The sequence below is a fragment of the Rattus rattus genome, chromosome 8 (assembly GCF_011064425.1).
Source record: "Rattus rattus isolate New Zealand chromosome 8, Rrattus_CSIRO_v1, whole genome shotgun sequence".
Lineage (NCBI taxonomy): Eukaryota > Metazoa > Chordata > Mammalia > Rodentia > Muridae > Rattus > Rattus rattus.
The window spans coordinates 105,424,011-105,447,411 of NC_046161.1; the positions used below are offsets into that span (position 1 = coordinate 105,424,011).

Genomic DNA, 23,401 nt, shown 5'->3' on the forward strand with positions numbered 1-23,401 from the left:
TATTAAACGAAAAAGGAAGCAAGGGTCAGTGAGATGGCTCAGTGGGCTAAGTCTGGTGAGCCGAGTTTGACCCTGGAGATTTACATGGTAGGAGAGAACTGACTTCATGTTGTCCGCCAACTTCCAAAGCAATGCCTAGGCTACACACACACACACACACACACACATACACACACACACACCACAAGCATAAAACAATTCATAAAAATTTAAAATAACCTACATACTCACACAAAGGGGTAGAGAACACGTAACTTGTAAATGTAAAAGAAGGTCAGATATGGAGTAGCATGCTGAACCCAGCATTCAGGAGACAGAGAAGGTAACCAGGCCAGACCAATCAGGCAGGTTCCAGGTCAGCCTGGGGCATGTAGGGAGTCTCTGTCTACGACAAAACGATTACATAAAGGACTTTGTATCGTTCTTTCCATTTTCTCAAAGGTTGCTTAGATTTTCAAAATTAAAGTTGGTGACCTGGGAGCGTCGCTTGGTGGCAGTGGGCTTACTCACAGGTGCACTGCAAAGCGGAAACACAGCCAACCAAAACTGAAGTTGAGGGAGAGCGAACAACCAAATACAGAATACTGCTGTGGAAAGCTAACCACACCAGGGGGTTCAGAAATGTATCACCTCGGGGAGCTAAGAGTAAGACCCAAAAGCTACTTTCTGTCTCGTCTGAGGCTAAGCCCTTAGCTATGTTGTACTTGGAAGCCTGACCCAGGAACACAACAGAAACAGGTGGGCCCAAGCGACACTGGTCAACTTTGTTACCACAAGAGGCGCTGATGTCAAAGTCTGGCTGCACTGCAGATCTCAAAGCGTTTATGCATAGGCTAAATGATCCCTAAGCATATATCAAAGAAAGATTTGCAACTTGTTAGCACTAATGCTCTCAAGAAAGTATTGAAAAATCTCGCCAGGAGAGGTCTCCACTCCCCAGAAAGCTATGACTACCAGCCATGCCAAACCAGACGGCAGGAGGGTCTGCAAGTTCGAGGCCAGCCTGGTCTACATAGTGCTGGGATTAAAGCATGAGCCACTATGCTGATATGAGGCCCAGGTTGACCTCAGCTCTTACTTCTCTTGCCTTAGCTCCCCGAGTGCCTACACGTGGCTAGGACATATTTAATTTAATTAACAGAAGTTGAATGGAAGGGCATATTTAGATAAGGTCTCCTTATAAAGGGACCACTAAAACTAAATAAATTTTTTTTGAGACAGTTTCTCCATGTAGTCCTGGCTGTCCTGGAAATATCTTTGTTGACCAGGCTGACCTCAAACTTATAAATCTGCATGCCTCTGCCTCCTAAGAGTAAAGGCATGCGCCACCACTGCCTGGCTTCAAATTTTTTTTTTTAAAGACTGAAAATACTTCAGGAAAAAAGTTACCTTTTTTATTTTTAGATTTATTTATTTTATGTATATGAGCACACTGTAGCTGTCTTCAGACACACCCAGAAGAGGGCATCGGATCCCATTACAGATGGTTGTGAGCCACCATGTGGTTGCTGGGAATTGAACTCAGGATCTCTGGAAGAGTAGACAGCGCTCTTAACCACGGAACCATCTCTCCAGCCACACGTGTGTTTTTAATATGCGTTGTTTTGTAATTTTAAAAGGTTTAATCTTGTTTTATACATGTGGAGGTCTTATCTGCATGTGTGTCTGTGCACCTCATCCATGCGGCCCTGCAACTGCTGGTACAGACAGTTGTGAGCTGCCAGGTGGGTGCTGGGAACTGAACCAGGGTCCTCTGGTCGGGTAGCCAGTGCTCTTAACTGTTTTCTCTCCCATCCCAGCATCTCTACCTTAGATCCTTAGATCCTTATACAACTATGTCAGTTAGGTTACAGAACTGTTTGAGCTGTGAATGACCTCGCACCTGCTGGGGGAGACAGGTTTCCCGAATCACCTCTGCCCTGGAGTTTCTTGTCAGTCAGTTCATTTTTTTTTTTTTTTTTTTTTTTTGAACCAGGGCCTTGCACTTTAGGCAGCGCTTACCACTGAGGGGCTAAATCCCCAACCCCTGCTTGATTTTTTTTAAAATAGAGTCTCACAGGGTTGGGATTTAGCTCAGTGGTAGAGCGCCTTAGCAAAAGGCCCTGAGTTCGTCCCCAGCCCCGGAAAAAAGAACCAAAAAAAAAAAAAAAAATAGAGTCTCACTCTGAGGCTCTAAGTAGATGGGGTCAGCCTTGAACTCCTGATTCTCTTGTCTCTGCCTTCCAAATGCCAGAGTTATGGGTGTGCGCACCATCATACTGAGTCTGTAAATTAATTTCCAAGGCATTTCCCAAATCCTTCCCCAACACAAACTGTATCATCTCACATACGAGCTTTCATTTTTAACTGCCAAGTGCCCCTGAGTTGTAAGGACCCCTCCACCCCATCAACTACCACAAGCTAGTAATCAAGTCCTCCAAGAAGGCGAGGGAACCGCAGAAGAAACACTATTTTTTTTTTCCTCTTCAAAGTTTGTGCTCCGGAATGCTCACACCAGAAGTGAAAGGGGCTGATGCTCACTATGCACCCTCTGTGGGAGGCTCTCACTGTGTCTACACGGTCACAGAGCTGATTCACTGATTCAGTGATGAGAATGGCCTGCTCAAAAGAGTAAGGATGGGGCCTGGGGAGACCCAGGCTCAGGGGGAAGGGTGGTAACTAGGTTCAAATCCAGAGCACTCAGAGAAAAGGCCAGCCATGGCTGTGGGTATTCTGCTAACTTCAGCACTGAGCGGGGCTGGGGAAGGGGGGCAGAAACAGGAGGAGGCTCAGAGGAATAAAGGGGACAGTGGTGTGGCGGGAGACTTATCACCCTGTCTGGCCTCCATGAATGGACACACACACACACACACACACACACAGAGAGAGAGAGAGAGAGAGAGAGAGAGAGAGAGAGAGAGAGGCATGCACGTGGATGTGCATAAAATGAGGGGATTTGCTTGATTTTCCTTTAAATCTGGGGTCAGCTTTCTAAGGATCATCTGTCTTCATCTGTCTTAGGAAGATTTGTATTCCCTGTTCAGTGATTTGCTCATAAATCTTCCAGAAGAGGCACAAACACAGAAGCTGTGAGGGAAGGCTGTGTTTAGGACCACTTACTAAAGTATTACAGTATGGAGATTGGGGAGGATGGCTCTGGCGCCCTCTGTTGGCCAGGCTAAACATTGTCATCCTCTGACCCACCTGAGCTGGCTTTGTTTGTGGTTGCCCTTCCCAACAAAATCTGAGTAACACGGGCAGGGCACCCCACCCCTGATCCCTCTGGCTCAGGGAAGAACACCAACATTTATACAGGCGCCATTTCCAAGGCACCAGAGAATCCCAGAGGCCAGCACACAAACAGCCTTTGAGGCTGACAGGCAAGTTTTGACCAGAAGTGAAGACTGTCCCAGGACTGGAAAAGAGAAGCCCAGACCCAAGACAGGAAAATGGGTCCCAGATTATTTTGTCCCAGTGGACAAACCCGATGTGTTTGTTAGCCAGCTTTCTGTACTGTAACAACTAATTACCTGAGATCATGGGATTATGGGGAGGAGAGGCATCAGGACAGATGTACACACAAGAAGAAAACCACTGGCCTTATAGCTGGGAGTCAAAAGAGAGAGGAAGAGGGGGCAGGGTTCTACAATCCGCTGGGCCACCAATGACTTAAAGACTTCCTTCAGGCTCCAGTTCCTAAAGGTTTGACCATCCCTAAAGGAGCCAATCTGAGGACTATATGGTTATACCACGGTTCTATGCGGGATACTCGAAATCTAAATTGCAGAGGCTGGAGAGTTCACTTAGCAGCTAAGAATACTTGTTGCTCTTGCAAAGGAGCTGGGATCGATTCCCAACACCCACATGGCAGCTCTAACCATCTAACAACTCCAGTCCCAGGAGACACAATGCTCTCTTCTACCTCTGTGGCCATCAGACATACCTGTAGGTAAACACCCATACACAGAAAACCATAAGATAAACAAAACGTTTTTTAAAGATGTACATATTATGTTTACAGCGATGCACCTGCATGTCTGCCTGCAGGCCAGAAGAGGGCACCAGATCCCATTACAGATGGTTGTGAGCCACCATGTGGTTGCTGGAAATTGAACTCAGGACCTCTGGGAGAGCAGACAGTGCTCTTAACCTCTGAGCCATCTCTCCAGCCCAATAAATAAAATTTAAACAAACAAACAAAAAACCCAAGATCTAAATCACCACAGCAGGTGACTGACTACGCACTGACTATCCATCTGTAATCTGGCAGTGTTCATGCTCACTACTGAGGCACTATTGGGTCAGAGAGACGAGTTTACTCTTAGAAGGGCTGAGTTACCAGCATAACTCAGGGAAGTCAAACTGGCCAGTGTGACGGACTGCTGGAGAAGTCAGATGGGAGGGATTTTCTGTATGTTTTCTGAAGCACAGAAGGGTACGTGGTCCAGAGAGAGCAGAAGACCCAACCACATAAAACATATGTTCTGACACGTCATTTTCATATATTAGTTTGTGAAATATATATAATCTCCTATGCATATGATATAAGTGAAAAGGATGTATGTATAGACCGCCGCTTCTCCATTATAGGAAGGGTTGAAAACGAAACCTGAAGGCCATATGTGTTTCTATTTGCATAAAGGATTTCTCAACTGGTGGTGACTTTGCCCCCACTGGGGCCTTTGGCAATGCCTGGACATGCCTCTTACTGTCATGACTCAAATTGGGGGTGTGCTACTGATATCTGATAGGTAGAGCCTAGGAATACTGTTGGGTACCCCACCATGTATATAAGAAAGCCCCCTCCAGAGTTTATCCAGCCCAGCGTATAGAAGGATCAACAAGCCTTTTTCACACCACGTGTACAACACAGGGTTAACAGAAGTGGGGAGTGGTTATCAAGTGTTTTTATCATACTCTGGTCATTTGACGTGTGATACATTAACTGGTCAAGGCCTATTTGAAAACCGAGTTTAATTTGGAAAACACACACACACACACACACACACACACACACACACACACACACACACCCCACAGTGGTAATGTGGAAAATAGGCAAGGGTCTCTAGTAAACTTCAGGAGCCCATGTTTCTCAGCTCCCTACTCTGATCTGCATACATATGGACATGTAGCAAGAGCTAGAATCAAGGACAAACCTTGACAGCCAGTTTCAGTACTGCTCAATCACGATTACCTCATGGGACTAGTTAAAGTCAAAACAACTCTTTTGCATTTTTTAAAATTAGGTTCTCTCAATGTAGTCCTGGCTGGCCTGGAACTTGATATATAGACAAGGCTGGCCTCAGATTCAGATACTCCCCTGCCTCTATCTCTGGAGTATTGGGGTTGAAGGCATATGACACCACATTTGATTCAAAACAATTCGTAAAGCAACCCACAGAAGGGCTGAGTTTTGGAGCATCAGGAGTTATAGGCTAAAAGTAGGAGACCAGGAAAGTGGCCCAGTGGGTAAAGTGCTTGTTCTATGAGCAAAGGAACCTGGGTTGGATACCTGGCACCTACATAAAAAAGTTGGGTACAGCATCAGGCACCTGCACCCCAGCATCAGGGTGCAGAGACAGGTGGACCCTGGCTGGCAATGGAACTCCCTGACCAGCCCCCTGAAACAAAATGGCGAACTCCCTGTTCAGCAAAGAGACCCTAGCTCAAGAAATGAGGTGAGTCAGCTGGCCATGCACAAAAGGAAGATAAAAATAAAGCTGAGAAGAGGGGTGACAGTGGGAGAAGGAGGGTGAGAGGGAAGAAAAGGGGGGGTGAAAAATGACCAAACTCCACTCACTAAATGTATGAAACTGTCAGACCAGAAATCCTGGGGAAAGGCAGAAAAGCAACGAAGATGTCCCTGTGTCAACCTCTGAACACACACACACACACACACACACACACACACACACACACACACACACTCACACTCACATACACACATACACACACACAGGCACAGACATTCAAACACACACAAACACATGCTCACACACACAAATACACAATCACACACACAAACACACACGAACACACAATCACAAACACAAATATAGTAACACACAGGCACACACAGGCATTCAAACACACATACATTCAAACATACACACTCACACACACACACTCACTCAAACACACACACACACATACAAACACACACATACATACAGCTAAGTGGACATTGCTTGTGAAAGGAAAAAAAAATCTCATCAAAATTTCAAACTAAACACTCAACCATAAACCAATGAAATATAAATCAACAACTTTACTTATCTTTGTGACACGAAACCGTTATTTACAGCTCAAAGACGGTGCTGACAACAGCCAGGCAGATTCTTGTAGGTTTATCCAAACAATATCCATGTCATCTGACAACCCCTGGAACAGTGACCCGGCTCATGCCATTCTCCCACTGCTAGCACAGCTGCGGCCAGCCCTTTCTGGTCTGTGGCATTGACCTACCTGTGGCCTAGCTGGGTTCTTAGATAATCAGTCTTTGTCCCAATGTCACGAGTCCGTGACAAAGCACTACAATTCACCACCAAGGTGACTACAAACACAGGTGTCTGCTCTGAAAAAAAATGGCAGGCTACAGGCGAATTCAGACTTCCAGAATTTGCTTACAGCATTAAACTAATATAAGAAATTTGTTGTTAATCTCTGGAAAAGCAAGCGTGGACCATTGAGTGGGAAACACCAGCAAGGTGTGTTGGTTCTGAACGCTTGCCTTCCAGCACTGAAGTCATCCATTGTGGTCTTCACATTTAACCTACCAAAAGCAACCTATCCTACACACACACACACACACACACACACACACACACACACACACACACACACACACACACACGCATCATGTTTTGTTTTCTGAGTGCTGGGATTAAAGGTGCATGCCACTACCACCCAGCTGGACTGTAATTATTTTGAGTGGTTTTCCCTGACAGAGAATAGACATCTGTTCTTGCATAGTTTTTTTAGTTGGTTAGTTGGTTAGTTAGTTAGCTAGTTAGTTAGTTGGATGGGGTGTGACATTACTCCTATGGAGGTCCAGAGGGCGACTTGCTAAGGTTCTGTCCCGTCCTTCCACGTCATAGTTTTGGGGATAGAACTCAGATCATCAGACTCATGGGCAAGCACCGTGACATACTGAGCCATTTTGCAGGATTGGAACTGACTTATCAGCAATCTCCATCCGGGCCCAGCATTCACCATCCTCCTCATTTCGAATGTTGTATTTCAATGACGTTTCACAGTCTTGTTTCATAAACGTCATGGATACTGTAGGTTTCTAAATTTATATTTTGAAATTGCTTATTACTTATGTACAGAAATGGAACTGGCTCATGATTTATTTTTTTAACGGGTGGGTGTTCGCGTGTGTGTATTTGTGCCAGTGCCCGTGTGTGGTAGCTTGTAAGAATGGTCCCCGTAGGCTTGTGCATGCTTGGTCTGCAGTTGGTGGAACTGCTTTGGAAGGATTGGGAGGTGAGGCCTTATTGGAGGAGATGTGTCACTAGGGGCGGGCTTTGGGGTTTCAAGTACCAAAGCCACTCCCAGTGTCTTCTCTCTCTGCTTCCTGATGTGGTCAGATGTAAGCTCTCATCTACTGCTCCAGCACCATGCCTGACTGCCTGCTGCCCCGCTCCCTGCCATGATGGCCATGATGGCCACAGACTCTAACTCCTAGAGCTCCAAGAAATGTTTTCTTCCGTACGTTAGTGTCTTTTCACAGCAACAGAAAGTAACTAAGACCCTGTGGAAGCCAAGAGGGCATCTTGTCTCAAGAGGGTACAGGTCGTTGGGACCCGCAGGACAGCCTCCTGATGGTGCTGAGATTCTTTTTAGTCCCTCTACGGTTTAGCTTAAATCTCTTTTCAGGAGCGTGTTTTCGATTCCGTGGCTCTCTGAAACCTCCCACTCGCTGCTCATCTCGGGGAAATCTGTCGGTTTTCCTTCACGGCTCTCAAGTAGAAGAGGGAACTCATCCTCAACCTTGGGGTCCAATGGTACATGCAGTGTTGAGCACGCATAGTCTTCCAAGAAAATTTTAATAGGTTAAGATGTTTTAGTACATTTGTGAGTTCAAACTTTAGATTTAGTGTTTCTCTGAATAATGAAAAACAGAACTACTGCCTGGGGCCATGGTTTCTTCATGGTCACGCCAGGTGGTCCCTGGTTAGAATCTGGAGGCTGCAGCCTCTGGCTCATTCACTGATGCTCCCGCAGTCATGTATGCTCCCTGGGGGATCTCATGACTGCTGCTGTAAGAGACTTTAAAGCCTTTCTCATTCCTGGCTTAACCTTCCGATCACCACTGAGCCTCGGAATCTTGCTTTCTTCATCCTGAAAATGACCAGACATCCCGAACCAGGGCCAATTTGTATTTCAGTATTTGATTCAAATTTGATAAACCACTGGTATCTAAGGTGTCCTAAGGAATGCCGGCTGCGTTTGCATTTAGTTCCCCTCATGAATGAATGTCAGTTCCTCCATTCTGTTGTAAGCTCAGGAGCGAGCACTGGTCACGTGTTTGCAGAGTCCTGGACCCGGGGACCATGGAATGCACACTCAGATGACCTGGGGTTAGACTCCAGTCTAGCTATGTGCCATCTGTCAAGTGATTCAATCTTCTGGAACCTTTGTTTTATGGCCCACAATAAAATACGCCAAGAAAATAGTATGTATCACATGAACTAAGATTTTATTATTTCTTTTAAAGCCGTAGATGAATCATTGTGAATGAATTCATTGTATGTCAAATGTTAAGCAGAAAATCCCACTTTGGATAGGGGTCAGCTGGGAAACCATGATTCTTGGGTTCCCGGTGATCACATCTATAATCTTACCAGGAGTCTCCAGGCAAGTTGTGTGTGTGTGTGTATGTGTGTGCAGGCGCTGTTGCGTGCATGTGTGTGTGGAAGCCAGGGGCCAATGGCAGGTGTCAGTTTAAGTATGTTTCTACCTTATGTATTTGAGACAAGGTCTCTCACTGAATGTGCAGCATCCTGATTTAGTCACACTGGCTGTCTAGGGACCCCTGTGTACCTTCCTTCCCTCTCCTCACTGGTGGGACCACAGACATGCGATACTGCGCTTGTTTAGGTGAATTCTGGGGGGACTGGGCTCAGGTCTCCGTGCTTTCACGGAAAGCACTTTACCAGCGGAACCATCTCCCCAGCATTCCATACGGTCTCCACACCTTCTCCACAAACAACCAGAGCCGGTACCAACATCTCTCCTGCAATTTTTTTTCTCAAATATTTATTTTTGTTATTTTTAGTTGTATGTGTGTGTTCATGCAGATGCCTGTGGCTCTCGCTGCCTGTGGAACTGTAGTTCCTGGTAATTGTGAGCTACCCTGCATGGGTGCTCGGAACCAAACCTGGGTCCTCTGCAAGAGCAGTGCAGGCTCTTACCTGAGTCATCTCTTTTCTGTGGCTTTGACTGCTCCTGTCCATAAGGTTGGGGAAGTGGAAAGCAGTATGCATTTTGATTTATTTCAGTTCTATTCATCTTGTTGACACTGAGATAATATGTGTATTCTACCAGTTTCTTATTTCCAGGACCCCGATGTTTTAATTTAACCATAGGCTGAATTAGTGTTCATGTACACACACGTGCATATCGACACGCTCATACAAATTTTATACCTAGTTTTATCTTGGGCCTCAAAGCAACCTCCTAAGGTATGAGGGTTGGTACTAATGACTTAGGGAATATAGCCCGTACCTGCTACCACACAACAAAGCAGAGGGCATTAGTAATGCGTCCCTGCTGCATAATACTCCACTTCTAGTTGGAAGCTAGGCATTTCCAGGGCCAAGAGTCCTGCCAGACTCATAGCTCTAGAGCTTGATTCTACCTGGTCTCTGCATTCGACAGGTTTTACCTGGGGAACCTTCCACAGCAAGGAGTCCAGGGCTGAGACTATTTTGTTACGCCTTATGTTAGTCAGGCATTCCTGTGGTGAAAAGGGAAACAATGTAAAAGAAGGAAGGTTTGCTAGGCTCCGCCTTCCAAAGTTTCCGTCAGCCATGATGGAGAGAGTGCGAGGAGCAGGGTGTAACACAGGAGCCTGGAAGCCAAGAGAGTGCACAAGCTTGTGAGCTCCCTCCTGTCCTCTGCTCCAGCTGGATCTGAGCCCTGGCTGCTGCTGTGTACACTCTAGGTAGGCCCTCCTCCTTAGCTAATCCTCTCTGGAAACACCCTCCCAAACACTCTGTCCCCCAGGAGCTTCTCCATCCAATCAAATCAATCAAGTTGCTGATAGGCTCAACAGCGACAGTTTCCACCAGACACAATGCCTGAGCCGCAAGGCTTTGTACAGTAAATCCAGGCATGGAGGTGGGGGTGGGGGCAAACTCAGTAGGTAAAGATACCTGGGGGTTGATCCCTGAGATCCTAAGTTGTCCCCTGACTCTCTCCTACACACACACACACACACACACACACACACACACACACACACACACACACACTCACTGATAAAAAATTATAATATTAAAAATTGGCCTTAAAAGAAAAATCCCACATGGTTTACTTAGCCCTCAGGGGTGGCTTCTTCCCAGCCCAGTGAGAAAGCCAGTGTGCCCATCCATGTGTGGTAGAACTGACAGTGTCTACCAGGGATCAACAGTCCTCCTTATTCATGATATGTTCCTGCCCTACAGTAATCTACTAGAACCATGGATCAACAAGGGACATAATTCAGATTATGTCAGTTAGAGATTAACAGTAACTATGTTAGTTATGAAAGTCTCTGTGGCCAGAGGCCTGACAAGACCAACTCATGGGGAGGAGTTACCACAGCTCACAGTTTTATGATAGAGTTGAGTCTCTGGCTGCAGTTTTGGCCTGGGTGCGAGGGGCAGCATCTTGGCACATCATTGGGTGGATAAGAAGCATAAAACTAAACGGAAGTAAGGCCAGGCTATCCTTCAAGCCCACCTCACACCACTGACCTACTTTAGCCAGCTAAGACTCACCTCTGCAAGAGTCCACGACCTCCCAAAACACTGCCCGCAACTGGGGACCATGTGCTTAAACACTTGAGCCTAGGGGGTAAGATTTGACATTCAAATCATTGCACGAACCGGTAATAAAACCAAACACCTAGAGTGGTAGACTCTAAGAAAAGGTATTCAAATACCTCTCAGAACGTCCCGCACTACGCTGACCATGGTTGACTGCATGTAACTGAAAGTACGCAAAAGAAACCTGAGGACCAAGGGGGACCAGAGTGCCTGGCTTCCGAAGTGCACCTGTGGCCAGCAGTGTGGAGAACAAACTTGTGTCAAACGGTGCAGCCTGCTGCAATGAACCACTGGTGGCCCTTAGGGCCATATCAAGCTGCCATCAGTCTTCATTGTTGTCAAACGGGATTGTGTTTATCTGTTCGTTTTCAACACAAGGTCTCACTGGGTAGCACTGGCTGGCTTCAAACTGGACAAGTAGCTGAAGAGGACCTTGGGTTCCTGATTTTCCTGCCTCTGCCTCTCACATGTTGGGATTAAAGGTGTGTGTGTGTGCCACCACGCCTGACTCGTTTTTAATTTGAGAGATTTAAAATGTTTACACGTTGACTTTTTACAATTTTTCGTAAGTAAGTGACTCACACCGTGATAGCTGTTTTTCAAGCCACGGTGCAGAAGTGAGCCAACGGTGAGTGGAGACCACACACCTGTCATCCTCTGGTCTCTGACCACATAAATAATAACACCAAAACAAAACAAAACAAAAACAATGCTGTGTGTTATGCTAGCAACTATCAAATATCTTAATTTCTGTCCCATCTCCTGATTGGATGGTTTTCCTTGAACTTGGCAACCTCACAAGCCTGGGTGCATCAGGCCGCACCATATACACATATGCTATCTAGGTTTCTGTGGCATCATCTGTGAAGTTCTTGACATGATGAAAACCCTGTCATAACGCATTTCCCAAAACACTCCATGCCAGGACCTGAGGTGTGTCTGCACACGGCTGCCGTCACGTTAAGTACTGAGACATTGAAAAAAGTCACCATTCGGGAGCGATGACGTGGGACTGGCACTGGCTCTGCAGCTCACCCTGTGCCCGGCCTTACAAAAGCCTCCCCTTTTATTTTAGTTTTAGCTGTGTGTACGAGGGCCGGGGTCTGGGTGTGCGTGAGTGTGGGTGTCTGAGGAGGTCGTAGGTCGGATCTTCTGGAGTCAGAGGCGCTTTCGAAACCACCTCTCATGGGTGTGCAGAACTGAACTCAGATCCTCTGCAAGAGATCCATGCCCTTAACCACTAAGCCATCTCCTCCAGTCCCCAAAATTAATTATAGACTTATAAAAAGTTGCAAAAAATAGTACAGAGAGAGATCTTCTACGCCCATCACCCAGCTCCTAACGCAGTGTCTTATGTAACTGGTACTTTAGGCCCAAGCCAGAGAACAGGTATGGGCACAGTCTTAAGCCATCCCCAGAGCTTAAGTAGGTCTCACCATTCATGCATATACTTATTATTATGTATTATTGTTGTTGTTGTTGTTGTCGTTGTTGTTATTGCTGGCTTCAGTCTCTCAACCCCCCTGCCTCAGCTCACCAAGTGCTGAGATTACAGCCCAAATGACCACATTCACTTGTATATTTACTATTTCTGTGTGCACCAGGTCTTCACGTATAAAGCAAGTCCCTTGCATTTTACCTTTAGTACACAACCTAAAATCCAGCCACCTCCAGTATATAATCAACACTTCACTGGGAGCAAGATTCAAGGACCGTTCCCTCTCCTCCCCACGAGATCTGTGTTTGTTCTTCCATTGGGTCAGAGGGCAAAGAGTCAGACTACATTAGCTGCGCCCTCTGAGGGCATGGCTCCCTGGTCAGCTTCGACTGTTCCCTCACAAGAAAAAGCCACATAGATTTGCATCTGGTCCAGTCATGGTGGCATGGACCAGCACTTAGAAGGCAGAGGCAGGTAGATTCTGTGAGTCAGAAGTGAGCCTGTTCTATTTAGTGAGTTTCAGGACAGCCTGGGACACAGTGTGGTCTTGTCCCAAAAAAAGAAAGAGAAAAGAAGAAAAGAGAGAGAAGGCTAAGCCTACACCTATCACTAGCTTTCTTGAAAACCAAGCTCAAGACACTGTGGAATCTTTCGGCTCTAACAGCCCAGACACCAGAGAGCTCCCAAAATAGTGACAGGAAAAAACAAAACTTTCCCCTCAAACAATTGACAGGCCTTTTCCTTTTTGGCACGGAGAACTCATTCAACCAAATATTTTTACCTCCAGGTCCTGTAGAATGGAGACATGTAAACACAATGTTCTACACGCTGGGGCTGCGCTTTAGAAGCGAGGTTTCACAAAGAAGAGACACGGAAGCCACCTCAAGCTAACGATACTTCCTGGCCAGGAACGGGTAAGAGTCACAGACGGTGTGTGCACTTGTGGTCCCAACTTCCCGGTGAGGCAAGAAGCTTCCAAGATGGAGGGCAGCCTGGGCTACACAGGAAGAGCCAATCTCAAACAAACCAATGACTAGAGATAGCAAAAGGAAACAGTTAAAAATCCAGAGGGGCACACAGTTCCCTACTGTTATGTGTGTGTGTATGTATGATGTATGTATGTATGGTATATGTATGTATTTGTTATGCAGTTCACTCCCCCTGATACCTTGATTCTCAAACTGGGTGTTTGAGTGTGTGGTGTGTGTGTGTGTGTGTGTGTGTGTGTGTGAGAGAGAAACAGAGAGAGAGAGAGAGAAAGAGAGAGAGAGAGAGACAGGGAGAAAGGGGAGAAGAGGATGGAGACAGAGAAAAACATTTCATCTTTTGCTTTCATCTGACCATTCTAGATTTCTATGTCAGCCCCTCTCGCCTCTCTGCCCTCTGTTATGACAACGCTATTCAATACCTTACCTAGCCAGTTTAGAGGGAACACACTCACATTCGAGCATGTGCACACATGCACACATGCACACATGCACGCATGCACACAGAGTTAAGGCGTATAGGTGCTTTTTGCCTGCACAATATAGGTGCACTACTTGTGTGCCTAGTGCCCTTGAAGGCCAGAAGAGGGCATTTGATCCTCTGGAACTGGAGTTACAGATGGTTGTGAGGCACCATGTGGGTTCTAGGATGTACATGTGCTCTTAGCAGCTGACCCATCTCTCCAGCCCCTAAGGGCACTATTTTCAAGGGTGGCCACCAGAATAGTTCCAGGGAAAACAGAGCTTAGAGTCAAACTGGAACTCAGTGTCTTGCTATGACAAGGTTGCAGGAAATTGCTAGAATCTGACTGGTAAATGCAGGAGCAAGGGTTTCCCCTTACAAAGGTCGGGGTGGCAGGATGATGAACCCCTCCCCCGCAGAAACAGCTGAAGCCACTGAGTCAAGACTTGACTCCACCTGGGGGTCATAAAGCAGGGATTTAGACCCCTCCTGCTTCTTCCAGTTGTCGCCAAGTTCACAAGCTCTTTTCTTTAAGCCTCACAGTGGTCTCTGGGAGACCAGAGGAGCCTGTCTCCAGGAGTTGCCACAGGTCTTTGTGTGTTTCTCCTTCTCTCCAGCGAACATAGTTTACCCCACAACCATGAACAGATGACCCAGGTGTAGGGAGTCTTCTACCTCCAACAGAAGAAACAGCCACGTGACCAAACGAGATCGGCCAGGACTTCCTTCTGTACTTAGCACCAAGAAAAAATAAACTCATCTGCCAAGTGTGATGGGGTGAGCCTTTAATCCCAGCACTGGGGAGGTAGAGGCAGTCTGTTGTAAGTTTGAGGTCAGTCTAGATCACAGAGTTAGTTCCAGTCAGTGATAGACAGTGAGTCTCTGTCACAAACAAACAAACAACCCCTCAAGTTCTAACTATACAGGTATTGAGATGGCATATGCTCCACAAAGGTAACTTCCTGAGAGATCCGGCCTTCCTAGGTAAACTCCGCACCTCATGCTGAACCCCGCCACGATGAACCCAGCTTCGAGTAGCTTTCGAGGCAAATCAGCCTCCTTTGTGATCTTAATTAAGCCAGCGTAGCCAAATTTCCACCGTCCTCAACTACCTCACGGTGGACAGTTAAAAAGAATGTCGGTGACGGTGTCAGGAAGTGTGTGCCTTCCAGCAAGTACTCAGCACACAGTACTGATCACTAGTGTGCTAGGTGCAAAGTGCTGTGCCAGCCGGGGTGCCTACAGAGGGAAGAGAGGAAAAGTCAAGCTGTCACTGGTGGCACCCACGAAGCCCTGGGTCTGACATAGTGGCCATCCACCTGCCACAGCGATTTGACTGTCAAAAGAGGAAAAACAGGTTTCGGCCTGTTCTAGGCCACTTACCGGGCCTCTGTTTCGACACACGATGCTTGCCCAACTATCTGTTAAAAGTGCAGAGGGCACGTCCCTCCTGTGTCTAAGATTATCACTACAGGCTCAGCATTGTGCGTCTGTTCAGTTTTCCAAGGGAAATCTAAACCTTCTGATAGCTGGTTTTTTACACAGTGGCAATGAACTCAAGGGAAGCAGAGTCCTGTGCTTGGGACAGAGGACACAGTATCTATCTGCCCATTCTGATCACCCTCAAAAGGCAGCTACCAGAGTTGTCAGCAGAGTGAATTCTGCGCCTTTCTACCTCCTCCCCCAGCTCGCAATACTGTTATTATATTATTATTATTCTGAAGGAATGTTTTTATGTAGCAAAGGATGACCTTGAACTTTGAGGCCCTCTGCCTCCGCCTCCGAGCTGCACCACTCCGATAGGCTATGGCAGTCTAAGGAACGGGCCCTCTGCACAGGCTTGGGAAGCACTCTTGCCAACTGGGCTACTTCTCCAGCACACCCCTGCTTTCTTTTCAAGATTAAACAATTCTCTCTTAACCACAGGGCTGGAAAGCGGCACCATGGAAACGCTAGCTACCTATTCAGTGAGTAAATAAATAAATAACTAATGCCAGCAGGTGAAAAGCTCGCCTGCAGTTCCTTAAGGAAGTTCTTCCCGGGAGCTGCCCTAAATGAGTTCACCCAGACCAGCAGCTCCTCCAAATGAGAGGGAGAGAGAGAGGACATGGGAGACCCGACCTCCAGAGCTCACTGTGTGGGAATGGTGAGGTATATCGGGTATCAGAAACCGACCTGAAGGGATGGGGAGGTGGCTCCGCCATTTACAGCATTTTTCGGCTCTTCTAGGGCAAGAGCAGTTCCCGGCACCCACATCAGACAGTTCGCAACTGCCCGCAACTTCAGCTTCAAAGATTTGACAGTCTTCTGGCCTCCATGGGCACCCAAATATGTGTGGCACACATGCACACACACACACACGCACACAAATATAAAACTCAAATGTATTAGAACCGGGCAAGAGCTGTGAGAAGGCAGAAGGCAGCAAAGAAAGCACAGGGTCATTGGAACTAACAGAGGCATGCAGGAGGCTTGGGGATGTGGCTGAGATTGAGACAACAAGGTCTCTGTACTGGTTGGTTTCGAGTGTCAACTTAACACAAGCTGGAAGGAGAAAGGAGCCTCAGTTGAGAAAATGTCTCCACGAGACCCAGCTGTAAGGCATTTTCTCAACTACTGATCAAGGGGGAGGACCCAGCCCATTGTAGGTGGTGCCATCCCTGGGCTGGTGGTCCTGTGTTCTATAGGGGAGCAAGCTGAGCAAGCCAGGGGAAGCAAGCCAGTAAGTAACATCCCTCCATGGCCTCTGCATCAGCTCCTGCTTCCTGCCCTGCTTGAGTTCCAGTTCTGGCTTCCTTTGGTGATGAACAGCAATGTGGAAGTGTAAGCTGCATAAACCCTTTCCTCCCCAGCTTGCTTCTTGGTCATGATGTCTGTGCAGGGATAGAAACCCTGAGTAAAACAGTCCCTGTACCACTTAGGTAAAATTATCTGATCTCCACAAAGGGCTTTGAAATTTAAGAAGGAAGAAGGAAGGGGGTGAGGGGGGTGTGGTGTGTGTGGGGTGTGTGTGTGTGGGGGGGGTCAGATGATGACATGGACCTGGTGAGTAGCTGACTTCAGGAGGAGATGAGGCAAACAGGAACGACATCATGCCCAGTGTGCCCAGAGAACCTGGCTAGTAATGGGCTCGGCAACACATACCTGCAATCCCAGCAGTTAAGAGGCTGAGACAGGAAAGTCAGGAGTTCAAAATCACCATTGGAGGGTTGAGGGATTTAGCTCAGTGGTAGAGCACTTGCCTAGCAATGAAGGCCCTAGGTTGGTCCCCAGCTCCAAAAAAAAAAAAAAAATCACCATTGGCAACACACTCAGCTCCGGGTCAGCTTGGACTTCCCAAGACACCCTGTGAGACAAACACCTCAGACCAAAAAGAAACACTCAAGAGAAACAGGGCCTGAGTCTTTTCAATAGACGGAACAATACTCCAAATCAAAGAGTAAATAAACAATCCCGTTTGACACATTGTAGCGAGGCTGCTGTTGTTTGCAAAGACGAAGGAAAAGAAAAAGAAAAAAGAAAAGCGAAGGCATTAAACCAGAAAGAAATTCTGGTTTACAACTAATCACCAACTTGGCTGTCAGCCACCAAACCCGGAAGACAGAAGAAAGACACCTTCCACGCACTACCGGTAAACTGTCCATTTAGAGTTGTGTGACCTGAGTCGTTATCTCCCAAGAATGAGGAAGAAAGATTTTCAGAAAACTGAAACAGTGGAGGGGACTGAGGCATGAAGCACTGAGGGGGAAAACAGCTCTGTAGGCTGTGACTTTGCTCAACTTCTGGGTACAGAGGGAGGAAAAACGCTTCCCCGAGGTAAGAAAGGGGATTAAACAGAAATGTGTTAGGTAATAAAGGCTTTTTTTTCCAGGGCCAACAGAGATAAGATCTCAGGTAAGATATCTCTCCTTTAGTGACAGGGGTCACTTGTGGGGGGGTGGGATAAGAGGGGAGGAGGTGGCTCTGATAACCAATGCAAGAGGAAATACTTCACATTTATCGAGGGGAAGGGACTCTGGTCTTAGAGAGGAGGGATCTCTGAGGTCCCTCAGCAGATCTATAAGTCCATAAAGCTGCATTTAGCTGGCCATGATGGCACTTGGGAGGCAGAGGCAGGAGGAGCTATGAGTTCAAAGCCAACCTGGTCCACATTTTGAGTTGCCAGGGGTACACGATGAGACCCTTGTTTGATTGTTTTTAGGAGAGAGAGAGGGAGGGGCCATAATTTGGAATATTCTAGAAGTCTAGAACCTTAGGGAAGGTTCTTGTAGATCAGGATTTGAAGCCCACACCCTCTGTGAGTTAGTGGGTTCATACAACTTGAGATGACATCCCAGTTACAGTTCTGGGGGCTGCATTTTGTCTAGGAGTCAGGTGAGCAGGTCAAACAGACTCGGGCAGTGTGCTTGTCAATTTTATATCATCTTGACACAAGCCATAGTTATTTGAGAGGAGGATCCTCAGTTAGGAAAACGCCTCTGTAACATAGGCTGTAGGCAAGTCTGTAGGACATTTTCTTAATTAGTGATTGATGGGTGGAGGGTCCCGCCCACTGTGGGCGGAGCCATCACTGGGCTGACAGGCAGACTGAGCAAGCCAAGTGAAGCAAGACAGTAAGCAGCACTGCCCCATGGCCTCTGCATCAGCCCCTCAAGGTTCCTGCCCTGGTTGAGTTCCTGTCCTGACTTCTTTCAATAATGAACAGTGATGTGGGCTCTTAAACCAAATGAACCCTTTCCTCCCCAAGCTGTTTGGGTCATGGTGTTTATATCACAGCACCAGTAACCCCAAGACAGGCAGTAAGTGCCTTTCCCTGCTGAGCCATCCCGCAGGCCCACATAGACAGACATACAGACATACAGACATACAAACACACACATAATATATATGGGTCTTAATGCTTGACGGCATGCCAGTTGTTAAACAGGCAAAAGGAGGAGCCAGAGATTGTATAAGTCCAGAACTTGGGAGGTAGGGAAGGGAACATGAGGTGTTTAAGGCCAGTCTATGCTACCCGAGATTGGGAGGGTTGAAGGAACCTTGCTCTGAGAGCCCAGGAAAAGATACTACCCTACTCCTCACTTGCACGAGTCCAGAAAATTACCCCTGGCGGCCAAGCCCCAGTGCTTTTGGAAATGGGGAACAAAGAGAACACACATGGTACCTCCCACCTGAGCCATTTCCTGGACACAATTTGTGTCGCTCAGCCTCACAATACCATTTAACCTAGCCCTGGTCTCCCGCCTTTGAGTTCAATGTAATCACATAATAGAGTTTAAAAAAAAAAAAAATCCAGCATTAGCTTCCTAGGCAGTGGGAAATTAGCTCATGATGTGGAATAGGAAGGAAAAAAAAAGAAACCACTGGAAAGTCCTATCAGACTTAAAGCCTTTGGATCTAAGTTCCTGGGAGGGGGCACACATGTGCTATCTGTACACACATGCATTCAGGGATGGCCACTAAGGCCAGAGGAGTCCAGGTGTCCTGCTTCGCCACTCTCCGCCTTATTCTCCGAGACAGGGTCTCTCACTGACCATGGAGCTAGACTGGTGGCCAGCAAGCTTCCTGTCTTTCCTCTCCCCCTTAACCCTACCTACAGCTTAGGGTTCCAGAAGCCAGCTCCTTATATAGACACTGAGGATTTGAACTCTGATCTTGATGTTTGCACAGCAAGCTCTCTGAGCCACAAAACCCAGGAGACCATTCGGAATAGCTAGTCTAGACATCTACCAACATCTCTAACTCTTAAGGGAACGCTTCACCTTGTGAGACAGAAGGACATGGCTTCACAGACCGGAGGCAAACCTGGAGTCAAGAGCTGATAAGACCAACATTTCCCCTCCTGGCTGTGATTTCACTGATGGCCACCCAGGAGCTGCCTCTGATGTGTCTGCCTTTGGGGGCCCCTTCAAGGCTGCTCAAAGCTCATGTTTCCAATCGAGATTTATTCTCCACAGAGATCTCAGGAATGTAGTGGTGTAAATGTAAAGCTGTTTACAGCTTCAATGTAAAGACATCTGTGCCGCCTATAACTGTCTCTGGAAACAAGATAGACTTTTAAATAAACACAGTATTCTCCTCTGAATCACACCCCCCGCCCCATACCCGTAAGGTGGAACCTCTTATAATTAGAGCTGGGATATGGGAAGGAAAGTGCAGATGAGATAAGGAATGAGGTTGGAGATTGGCCTGTTTCTTGACACAGGTCATAAGCTCAGACCTCTGGGAAAAAAAATCAGTCAGCCGGTGACTTTTCAGGCTTTCTTTGACTCAAGCCTTCTAGTAATGAAAGGTGACGTCATCTTTCCACTGTGGCTTCAAAGCTGCACCACTCATGACCGTAGCTAAATCATCCTATTAATCGTTTACAAAGTCTAAATAGACTGAGCATGGTAAAACACACAGGTCTCTCGGTTTCTCACTCTAGGCCTGCTTGCTTATTTGTGTATGTATTTATTTTGGTTTTGTTGCTGCTGTTTTGGGTGTTTATTTGAGACAGGGTTTCTCCGTGTAGCCCTGGAACTCACTCTATAGACCAGACTCGGAGAGATCCACCTGCCTCCGCCTCCTGAGTGCACAGCAACTGCTGAGCGCCCAGTGTAGCTTTTAACCTTTAAGATTCTTTGATGTCCAGACCCTGTTAGGTGTGGAGGCGCTACATAGTAGCACTTGGGAGGTTGAGGGAGGAAGATGGACAACTGAGGCCTGCACTACATTGGGAGGCTTCAAAAACAAAGAGGAGGGGTGGGGCCGGAGAGGATGGCTCAGTTGTTAAGAACACCGGCTGATCTTCCAAAGGACCAGGGTTCAATTCCCAGCACCCACGTGGCAGCTTACAACTGTCCGTAACTCCAGTTCCAGAAGATCCGACACCCTTGCATGAATGCACATAAAATAAAATAAATTATTAAACAAACAAACAAAACCACGAAGAAGGACTGGAGGTGTAGCTCAGTTGGTAGGCTGTTTGCCTAGCACGTGGGGTTCTAGCCACAGCATCATGTGACCCGAGTGTACATGCCTGGAATCCCAGCACTCAGGAGTTGGATCTCCTTGGCCACACAGTGAGTTGAGGCCATCCTGGGACAAAAGAGGCACTGTGTGTGACAAACGAGCAGACAAATATACACTCCCCGCCACTAAGCACAAGTCATATGAGAGATACAGAATCTAGGCTGACGGAGGCAACTTGTCCACAAGTGTTGCTGGGACAACGGGACAGCTATAGGTAAAAAAACGAAGTGAAATCTTTACCTCATACTCTATCTATCTATCTATCTATCTATCTATCTAGAGAGATTTTTAAAATGAAAACGAATCGCAGACATAAATTTAAGATCTAAAAGTATAAAACTAACGGGCGGGGGGGGATATACACAGGAGTGGACCTCTGTGACTTAATTAGGCTTTCCTGGAAATGACAAAATACACATACAACAAAAGGAACAACTGCGCCCTGGAGATATGGCTGCCAGGGACAGCACTGGCCGCTCTTTCAGGAGACCCAGATTCAGCGCCCAGTACCCACTCAAACCACCCGTATTTCCAGTTCCAAGGGATCGGACACCCTCTTCTGGCCTCTGCAGGTATATACACAGTGCACACACATACAGGCAGGCAAACACTCTTACACATAAGAGAAAAAGAAATAATCCTATAAGAATAAAACAAAACTTCATGGAATACCCTGTGTGCGTCAGAAACTGCTATCGAGAAAAGTGAGAGAAAAACAAACCACCTCGGGGTTGGGGATTTAGCTCAGTGTAGAGCGCTTGCCTAGGAAGCGCAAGGCCCTGGGTTCGGTCCCCAGCTCCGAAAAAAAGAAAAAACAAACAAACAAACAAACAGTTTAAATGTAAAAAAAAAAAAAAAAATAAGAAAAAAGACATGCAGACAAAATAACTATACACATAAACATAAATTAAAAAGTAAAACACAACAATCCAAAAAACCACCTAAATGCTCATCTGAGCCCCCAGCAAAGCAAGTCAGGTGTGGATACACAAAGCTTTACGAACTTACTCCCCAGAGCTCATGTGATTACTTACTTGCTTACTTACTTATTTATGACAAAGTCGAAGTATCTGGCCCAGGGTGGCTTCAAACTCATGATTGCCCCTGCCTCAGCTGCTGGGAGATTTGATTTTTAGGGGGAAAATTAAGAGCAGCTTCTTACCCACAGTCCCTTGTTCCCATCGACCTTGGGAATCCTGGATTTTAGGCTATCACCTACTAAGTGCTGTTTTTGCCAAGAGGACTTTTCTGTTTCTAGCCTTAAAAGAGGACTTGGCGGGGTTGGGGATTTAGCTCAGTGGTAGAGCGCTTGCCTAGGAAGCACAAGGCCCTGGGTTCGGTCCCCAGCTCCGAAAAAAAGAAAAAAAAAAAAAAAAAAACCACTTCAGCCAAGGAGAAAACGTTTTCAAGGCGTGGATCTGTTAAGGAATTTACCACAGGGTATGAGAGAAAAGATAAAAGTTACCCAGGCCTGGGGAAATAGTCAGTAAAGCGCTTGAAGGATTTAGATTTAGGAGGGGGATAAAAGCCTCCATTGGTAATACTTGCTTGCAATTCCAGAGCTGGGGAGGCAGAGACAGAAGGATTCCCAGTGGTCAGTGGTCAGCCACACTAGCTTGTTGTACAAGGTCCTGACCAAAGGGAGACCCTGTCTCAAAACAAGGTGGACGGTGAACATTAAAACTTGTCCTGTGGGGTTGGGGATTTAGCTCAGTGGTAGAGCACTTGCCTAGCAAGCACAAGGCCCTGGGTTCGGTCCCCAGCTCTGAAAAAAAGAAAAGAAAAAAAAAAAAGAAAAAAAAACTTGTTCTGTAGCCTCTGTTCACACAGTTGTGACATGTCCACTCCCTACAGCAACATGCACATCCACACAGGCACACTCATATGCACACAAGCAAATCATTTTCCAAACAGCAAAGGATTTAAATAGACATTTCTCAAAACACACACACACACACACACACACACACACACACACACACACACACAGAGGAAAATTGCTCAGTGTTTTTGGTCACCAAGGCAAAGCGAGCCAAACTCACAATGGTAAATCACTTCATACCCAACAGGGTTGCTAGACTCAAAGTACATCCTGGTGAGAAATGAAACTCCCACGTCCTTCACGGGATACCCAGTAGTCCGCCTGCTTTGGGAACAGTCTATTGAAGTCTCAAGACATTAAGCTGAGTCACCTTATGTGATTCCATTTCTTTAGCTAAAAGAATCAAAAAGAACATGTCTTTTGAAGAAGTTTGTCCAGTAAGGTTCACAGTAGCTTTACTCATAATGGTCAAAATACAGAAAGCAACTCAAATGTCTGGCACATGTCATAAACAAAATCTTGTATATGAGGAAACAGAATAGCGCTTGACTACAAAACTAGTAAAATACACACTATGCAGCATGAATATATCTTTTGATTTCAGTTGGAGTCATGTGTGTGTGTGTGTTTGTGTTGTGCATGCGTGTGCCATGTACACAT

General features: G+C 46.6%; 1 protein-coding gene across 1 annotated transcript in view; it reads right to left on the bottom strand.

The window, feature by feature from the left end:
* The window catches only part of Cmtm8 (CKLF like MARVEL transmembrane domain containing 8), a 55,029-nt gene that overhangs the window by 22,672 nt on the left and 8,956 nt on the right, over positions 1–23,401 (bottom strand). The gene's annotated exons all lie outside the window — the stretch shown is intronic.